The 9204-nt window shown below is 35.3% G+C and overlaps 1 long non-coding RNA gene across 3 annotated transcripts in view; it reads left to right on the top strand.

Moving 5' to 3' along the window:
* The first annotated feature begins 5715 nt into the window (after positions 1–5715).
* LOC311432395 overlaps positions 5716–9204 on the top strand; it is a 47495-nt gene continuing 44006 nt past the window's right edge. Inside the window, exon 1 of one of the 3 annotated variants that reach the window (XR_014690037.1) lies at positions 5716–5810. This is a non-coding gene — a long non-coding RNA (uncharacterized lncRNA). The remainder of the gene's footprint in view (positions 5811–9204) is intronic. The other 2 variants (XR_014690038.1, XR_014690039.1) reach the window with 2 other exon arrangements.

The raw sequence follows: 9204 nt of genomic DNA, 5'->3' as shown, positions 1-9204 counted from the left end.
ATTTCAGGAATATTTTTGATTTTTATTTTAATACAGAGCAAACACTGTGTTCAAGAAGTAAACATTTTAAAAATAATGGCAGTACCTGTTTTCAGACTACTCTTGTGATACACTCTCAACATACTATGCATAGTGTACTGTGATGGAAAATAATATACCTAGTAATAAGTATAGCTTTCCTCCAAACTGTGTTAGAAATATATTCCTTCATTTCATAAGATTTTAAAGTATCTCAGCATGTCTGATTTTAATCCTTTGTTATATGATAATCGTCAATCACAGGTTGTACAAAAAGAGAGACAGTTGTAATTTTGGCACTGCTGCCAAACACCATTTCCTCCAGAAGGCAGCTTTCAAAATTTTTTGTTTTATACAAAAAATTGGGTGAATATTAAATGAAAAAGTGTAGTTCTCAAGCATTAGAATCCATCCCACGTGTGCTGATCTAGTTTCAACAGTTAGATAGGAATAATACTACTTAGGTCACAGGGAAGCTAAATTTGTTAGTGTTTTTAAGACATTCTGAGATCTACATACAGAACGTACTTTTTGCAAATGCTTTTATATAAAGGCACTGAATATTATTATAGCTATGTGATGCTACGGATATAATGTAACATAGAAATGTTGTTCTCATATTGGCCAAAGAAATATGAATTGTCTAGCATGTTAAGGAAAAGTTAATGGTTTGGGGAGAGACCTATTATTTTCTTTGCATACATCTGTATAATAATTTTAATATAGAACTTTACAGAACTTCTTTATTCATCGTTTTTACTTTTATTTTGGAAATAAGATCACAAGATTTTATAAAATATCTACCTGTAAATATCTATTGAGAGTGGTATTTGTTTAATGTAAAGTTAGCTATCTGAAAGCTAGAGATCTAAACATGCTAGTGATTTGTATTCTCTCTGTAATCAGCACAGAAAAGCATGCATCTCCTGAGGGCAGTTCTTCAACGGTATACATCAAAACTAGGTGGGATGAAACACTCTCTGGAGATGTCTATCTACATCTATTAACTATAGTGGAAGCCTATTTTAGATTAGCTTTAGCTGTCTAGAAGTTAAAGATCTCATGGACCTCAAGATCTCCTCTGCTGCTCTATTACTGAAAGATACTTCCAAACCTCCCAGATATTTAATAAAAAAGAGGGAATGAGACCCTGGCCCTACTAAAACCAATGACTCCACAAAGTTCATCAAGACCAGCGCAGCTGCTGTCAGATTCAAGTCTGTTTATGTGTCTGCAAAACATCCAACTTCAATCTAGGTTTTGTTCTTCTTGAACAAAGGTTGTGGTTGTGTGAAGCTAATTTACAAGCACAGCAAGCTTTTGCAGGAGCAACATACTGAAAGCAAGACTGAATCTAGGAAGAGATATAATCTATATAATGTCTGTTCTTTACAGAATTGAGTATTTACAGCATTTAATTATTTGTTTATACAGTTCAAGCAAATGCCTAAAATTTCCTGCTTTTATTTAGTTACATAAAACACTGATAGTCTGCAAATTATGACAGAAGTAGAAAAGGTAGACAAGCGGGGATAACAGAGGCCATCTTTAAGCAGAGACTGAGCACAAGTAGAAGGCAGCACCTATTTTGCTGCAATAAAAAAATGAACTTTACTATCCCATGCATGAAAGCAAAGTAAGTTACTTTTCTCTTATCTTAAAGGTGATAAATTGAATTTTGCCTATGCTACTGAGAAACTTTGGGCAGACCCAGAAATCAATGGTCTTCTTTGTGGTTTCTCAAAACTTCTGCCTCCTGTGAAGTGTACTGATCACTATGAGCAGGAGCAGACTTCTTGTTTGACTTAGGCTGCCACAGACAATAGTCAGACTTGTGACACGCAAACAGAAGGAGTTAATGAACTTTTACAGTAGTGGCTTTTCTATCTGATTACTTGAGAAATATTTATGCCTTTACACATTCAGCTAGCATTGAACATTATTTACAGCAAAATATATCTCTAAAATGGGAAAGGTTCTTGAAACACAGAAGATAGTAATGTCAGATGAAACAAAAATTACTAAGGAGTTCAGAGTAAGCCTGTTCATGGAAGGAATTGAGAAGGTAGTAAATACTAACTTAAAAAAAATATGTATATTTGCAACAAGATGTGTACCCAGTATTTTCTGAAGAAAGGAATCATCCAGTGATATGTACTGATTTTGATAGTTCATTAGCTGTGCAGTAGGTATCAAGATATGTGCAATATTTGAACTCAGATGGGTGCAAACTTTTTTTTACTTTCATGTTACTCTAATATAAATATATATATATAATATATATTTAATAACTTATAAATATATCCTTATTTGGTGTTATAAGCTGAATAAGTAAATACATTAATTATTCAGTGTTTTAGAGTTTTCTTGAACTGGCTGCTTTGGATAATTTTCAAAGAGGTTGCATGTCATAGCATCAAGGCAAGCCTTGATGAAATTGCAGGTAGCTGCTCGTAAAGGGTATATATATAGCTATGTCACAAGCAGCTAGGCTTATAACAGGAAACACTGGATGACCTTGAAGGTGATGGTGCGATTTCTATCTATCTACCATTTCTATCTAAGCAAGGTGATGTTCATAAGAACTACTTGGTATGTTTTTGATTTGTACTTCTTCAGACAATGAGAATCCTACTATCTTAATCTGCAAATACCTTAAGACCAAACATAGCACCTGGAAGAACATATAGAGGAGGCCTATAGTTATTGTAGTTTCCACAGAAGCCTTATTTTGTAGGAAAAATGATTACAGACACACTTTTTAAGATTTAGAACTGCTAGAAAATCTCAGTAGCATGGAGTTAATTTCAAATTTTTTGAACTGGGTCTTCCCTTTAATCTGAGACTGGACTTGTCTGTCTTTAAGCAAAACCAGTAATTCTTAATTTTGGTGCTGATATTTGCCTTCAACCCTCCTGCTAAGCTGTCTGCTCTGAGAAATTCAAGGTAGTTATAAAAGTCTCTTTTTGCTCCTTTTGTACGGACCTTGCAAGGCTCTTTAACAGCCTGTGCTCCTCAGCACAGATTGCATGGGGTCAGGAAGGTGAGGATGATTTGCGAGCTCTTCCTTGTGCGACAAGTTAGTTTTAGCTGCAAATACACTCAAATACCGTATTATGCACTGATGGCTTTCTGAAGTTCTTCTGCCCCCACACCCTGAAGAAGATGGATTGTTCATGATCTGTGTATAAGATGCCGCTGCTGTAGTCTGTCTTCAGCTCCATCTCACATATCTCACCTCTGGGCAACAGTGCTGTGTAATTGATGTTCAGTGTGCCTCAAGGGGCTTAAAGATTAATGCACCACAAAGGTATCATGCAAGCTGCAGTTTTAAGGAGCTAGACTGTGATCTGCAGTATTAGATTTCATTAAGAGGTTAAAAAAGAGGTTGTACCAGAATGTATATTAGGCCAGCAGCTGTAAATAGTTGAATGGAGTCATAACTTTCTGAAACTTTTTGTTGCTTGGGTTATGATTTCACTACAAACACTGAATAGTATTATTTTTGACAGCAATATTTTGTTTATTACAGGTAGTGAAGCTGCATGCAACAATGGTAGTTATTATGAGAATTTCAGGACAATTTATGTCATTGCAAGAATTTAAAAACATAACTGAACACAGAAACCCTAATTTCCCTGCTTGGGTTATAACTTCTTTTGGCTTCAGTGATTAGTTGCAAATATCCAGAGCAAAAAAGAGTTCCTTTATAGATAACATTCCAAGTGTATATACACCTCTGTATGTGCACAAATACACATTTATATATATTTATGTATATAAAAGTATATATATACCCTATCACTCTCATTTTTGATTTTTTTTTTTTTTTTTTCTCTGTGGAAGATTAGCTCTGTGAATGTTCTGTCAAGGACACTCATAATAGGCAGATGGAGTGTTATTGCAGTGATTGTATGGAAATATGAGTAACATTAAACTTTGAATGTGAATGGACTTTTTTTCCACTAACAAGCTTAGATTTCATATCTGATTCAGGCTTAACAATAGCACTATAAGGCAAAAGAGAGAGAGAAAAAACCCTTTATGTATGTTCTGTTTAAATTAAGTGTTCTATTTTTTAAATTAGATGTGTAGAAGTTATTTCACTGAAGCTGGAAATTAGGTTCACTGAATGCATTTGGCAATTAGCATAAATATCATAGAGGATGATACCAAAAACATTAAAAAATGGCATGACCTGAATGAGCTATTAATATTAAAACTGCAGTTTGGCAGATATTTAAACAATAATGAACATCACCCTTCTGGCCTCTCTTGCTGGAGATGCCTTCAATGAAAAAAGTGTGTTTGGTCTCATCGAAAGCCAGGCTCAATTCTAACAATTCTAACTCAGTTCTAGCAATTTATGTATAACAATAATGTGGTCATATCCAATGTCATTTGTTCAGCATTCTTGGGGAAGTTCAAAAGGTTGGTTTAGTAAAGGTATCTGGCCCAAGAAATTAAAGCAAAGAGCATATATCACATGTTGGCATGAAAACCAAAGCTGATTTATTCCCTGATCCCCCAGTAGATCTGTCCTTCCTCTGCTTCTGCTGGTAGTCTACAGACACATTCCCATTGGCAGAATGTGAGTGGGCAGTAGCAAAGAATAGGAGATGGGGCAAAGCATGGGGACTATAGTATAGAAAAAGGAAATACCTGGAGAAGACAAATTCCAAAAGCAGAGTATTGTGACATATGTAGTGCTTAGTGCACCTGGATGTATAGAAATTTTCATAGTAGATAAAAGCTTCCATGTATCTAGATTTATTATTTTATTTTATTTTATTTTATTTTATTTTATTTTATTTTATTTTATTTTATTTTATTTTTTTATTTTTTTTTTTTTTTTACTTTAATCACAGAAATATTCTGGCTTAGAATTTAGGGATATTGGTGTTATCCACTTATGTGTGGTTGCCCCCCTCAAGCTGACTCAGATTCCACTTCAGTCTCCCAGTTATGTCAAACTAGCTTGCAAACCCTCCAGGCATCTTAAAGTTCACAAGCCTTCAAACACCATACTGTTTGACCATGTCAAAAACAACACATGCTACTTTGTGGTAACAAGGTGGGAATCATACAGCAAGTTGCTGGAAACAATAGACACTAAACCTAAAATGATAGCTCATAGTACTACCTGAAAGCATTGCTGCCTTTGCCAAAGATTTTAAAGAAGCTTACGTAGCTTCAAGTGATATGTGATATTCCAAATTATAGTATCTGCTTCCTTTATCTTTGGTCTGATTAGTAAACAACTGATTAACTAAAAACTGCATTGAGGGCTGTTTATTACTATGGGAAGAGATGGTACCAAATCTCTCACCTTGGGCCCGTAGGCAAGATTATAGGTAAAAGGTAATTGCATTCAAATATATATATGTGTGTGTGTGTGTGTGTGTGTGTATAAATTTCAAATTTAACCTATGAGATATTTTGGGATGATTTTATAGGAGAGCTTTGTGAGAACTGGCAAACCTTTCACATCCACCAGCTATGAAAGAGGGAGAGAGATGTACAGAGTGGGAGAAGGCCGGCTTTTGACAAAAACATTGCACTGGGGAATGTGAATTATAGCAGCTGTAAGGAGTCAGGCTGGAAAAAACAGCAGAAAGAGCTGGAGGAGGTGAAAGGGAGCTCAACACAGGAAACAAGGCTGCTCAAAGAGGAAAAACATTGCAATGCTTTCTGGGAATAGCAGGAAGGAACTGGAAAAGCTGGAGAGAACTGGAGGATGTGGAGTTTGTTGAGGAAGAAGAGTCGCTACAAGAAAACAAATTCTCTCTAAGGTGAGGAGAACTTACTGTTCTCCTGTTTATTTTTACACCGGTGAGGAATATGGTGCTACTGCTGTCAATGATACTTTTGGTACTGAAATGATACAGCAGTAATGGGAGCAAAAGTAGCTGTCAGACTTGCAACAAAACAAAGAACACGACAGCTTTCATTCCTATCTCTAGAGTCGCCAGCAAGCAAAACTATTCTGTTAATATTTTATTGTTATTAGTCATAAGTTCAGCAAGGGAACTATTACAGGTGAATCACTAGAACAGACGGAGCTGACAGTAAGCTAAAACATGCCTAGGGCAACAAACCTTTTTTTTTTTTTTTTTTTTTTTTTAGTATTATGAATGACTTTCTAGTTTCTGCTTGTGGTGAATAGTGTGTCAAAAGAATCCCTAAACTCCATTACTGATTACAAAGGTTGCTGAATAAATGATCTGGAAAATAATCCAACTTTGAGGTGGCTATTTGGAAATCATCACTTTCCTTTTGTTAAAAAATCCATCTTAACCTGATCTTTCAGATTATTTTATTCAGCTTCCTTATATTTTTCCAAAACAAGATTATTATTATTATTATTTTTCCCCAAATGAGTCTGAACTACCAGAGGTGGGCGGTGCATCTTAGTCCTGAGAAAGTGAACAACACTCCCCTTCTCCCCTCCCTCCCCCCTCCCCCCCTCCCCCCCATTTTTTTACTCACCTTATTCTCTACCACAATCTGTGTAAAGCTTGGATTCTGATTCCTAACAGAAAAAGAATGATACTGACTGCTCTCTGGTTTAGGTATTGTTGAAATGTCCATGTAAAGAACATTGCTTACTTCATATTTATGGGAATGCTAATCTGATGCTCATCCCAAGGAGTAATAAAAACCAATTATCTGAAGCTAAAGGAAATTATTATTTATTTTTTTTTCTAGGCTATGCTTGAGTTTGTTGTGAGTTTCAGCCCATATACCTACATGAGCTGTAGACTTTCAGTTCTCTTATGCCACTACCTTCATTTTTAGATCCTCAGGTTGGCTGGAAATGGAGTTATATGGGCTAACTCATACTTGGAAACCAAGAGTATTTCACTTGAGGAAGGACTTCAGATTTTTTTTTTTTTTTTTGTATTTTATAGCTATATCACCTGACCTCATAAAAGATATTCTCTCTCCTTACTATTATTGACCTACCAATTTCTGTTGACACAATAAGTAGTCTTAAGCCTATTACATAAAATAAAGTCTTGTTTAACATCTTTATTTTAATGTTGCAAGAACAGCACCTGACAGGCCAAAGCTCCTCCACTCTTCTGGTTTCTGCACATATAAGACGGAATTAGTACAACTTTTCATGGCCTTTAGGATCATGTATCTTGCATACTTCACTATAATTAGCCCTCTCAGCTAAATATAGTGACTCGGACAGATGAGCAGGCTGACATGAGCAGCGATGGATGACTTAAAAACTTAGCAGCACAGCCTGAAGTGCTTGGTGAGGAAGTGACATATTTTTTTCTAGTCATAGAAGCTGCTGTCTCCAGTGAGAGTCATCACCACAGATGGGCTTTTAGGAGAGGATGGTATGAGTATGTTTTTTCACTGGTGTGAATATTCTTTCTGGTAATAGAGTCCTTGCTGGGACTGAACAAGGCTTTTCTGGGCAGCATGAAGCTTGCTTTCTGCATGAGACAGCAATAGGATTATGGAAAAAATGAAATTATTCTCTGGAAACTGAGGACATTTGAAGTAGAGGAATTTTCCATATGTCACTGCAAATAATGAGGTATTTTCATAAAATGAGAAAAGGAAAAAAAAATTGTTAACTTAAGAAGGGATCAAAAATTAAAAAGGAAAAGTCTATTGAGTTCATTTTTACATCCTATAAATTTTCAAAGGAAATTACCTTTTTTTTTTTTTTTTCTAGGTTAATTGTTATGAAATCTATTTTCAAGTTTTATGAAAAACAAGCTCTAAATCACTCAAAGCCTGTGGAAAGTGCCAATGAAAACATTTTCCAAGTGAGGTAGCTTTTACTCATTCATTCTGGTTACCCACATGTACAGAAAAAATTGTAGTTTTAGAAATGAGTCACATTTTATTGCCCAATGGATTTGAAGGTTGAAGAGATACATAAATCTTCAGTGAAAAAAGTCAGATAGGTACAGTGATCTAAAATCTGATTCAGCAGAGAGAAACACGTAAAGGCAGCTGCTGTATTCTTACTTCCATTGTCACTGTGCTAGTAGGTTCACAAATGAGTCAACAATTGAGGCGGTGTTTACCATTTAAAAACATATTGCGTATCCTTCTGTTTTAGGAAAGGTTTGGTTAGAGTTAATCCTACTAATCTCTTGATTGTGCAGAATTTTTCCAAGGCACGTTGCCTTCCTCCCTACAGAACTCTGCCAACATGACACTATCTTGTTTTCCCTGTAATCAAAAGCTAATGGGGACTATATAAACTGCTCCCATCCCTCTACCCCATTCTTCTCCTCCTCCCTCTGAGGCAGTCAGACTGTGTAATCATTAGAGAGACTAATCAAGACAACAGGATTAAGATCCAGAAGCTCACTGTAAGCCTCTACTGAATAGTTATCTCTAAATAGGCCAAGAATAGAAGCATGAGTAAGTCAGAAGTTCTCTAGGAAAATCATAGGTCAAGGTTGAAAGAAGGATATAAACTTAATTTTTAGTGATTACATTAGCTTGTGTGTAGAGCTGTGCCTACAACACAGATAGCATGTGCATTCCTTTATTAAAAGATATTTATTCTTTTGAAAATGTACTGGTGTTCATACTTCGTTTTTGTCTGTGCTGTGTTTTTTTAGTTGTCTCATAGCATTTATTCCTATGTTAGAATTCTTTTTGTATATGTAAGTAGTGATGGCCTAGTAGTTAGCTTTTATGCATGAGTGCTTATTCAGCAGAAGAAAGCTCAGAACCTGAAGTGTAAGGTGTATTAGAAATATTCAAAAGCCCTGTGACATGTAGGAAATAATGTGTGTAGAACTTGAGGTGAAAAGGAGAATCAGCTCTGAGTCCTTAATATGTCTGAAAGAGTGTGCCAATGCAGGCATGCTAGGATTTCATATAAATATTGTTTAAGCATGAAGAGATGAGCTCTGCAAAAGAACCATAGAACTAAAAGGAAACAAAGGACCCACAGAGGCTGGAAGAAAATAACTTTCAGCTGTTCATTGCTGAAGATATTAAAATTAAATAGCAGTCTGGATTGCCAGAAATGTCTTATAAACCTTTTTATTTTTTTTTTTTATTTTTTTTTTTAATATATGAGAAGGTATGTTTATAGTAGGCTATACTTCTAAAACTAAATAAGTGTCTAACAAAATCTTTAAAAGAAGAGAATCTAAAGAGGCAGCATTGATTTTTATTCTTATTTTAATAGACGGT

This window comes from Aythya ferina, assembly GCF_964211825.1.
Source record: "Aythya ferina genome assembly, chromosome: 2".
NCBI lineage: Eukaryota > Metazoa > Chordata > Aves > Anseriformes > Anatidae > Aythya > Aythya ferina.
The sequence above is the reverse complement of the archived record's forward strand: the minus strand, read 5'-3'. Positions and strand labels throughout refer to the sequence as shown.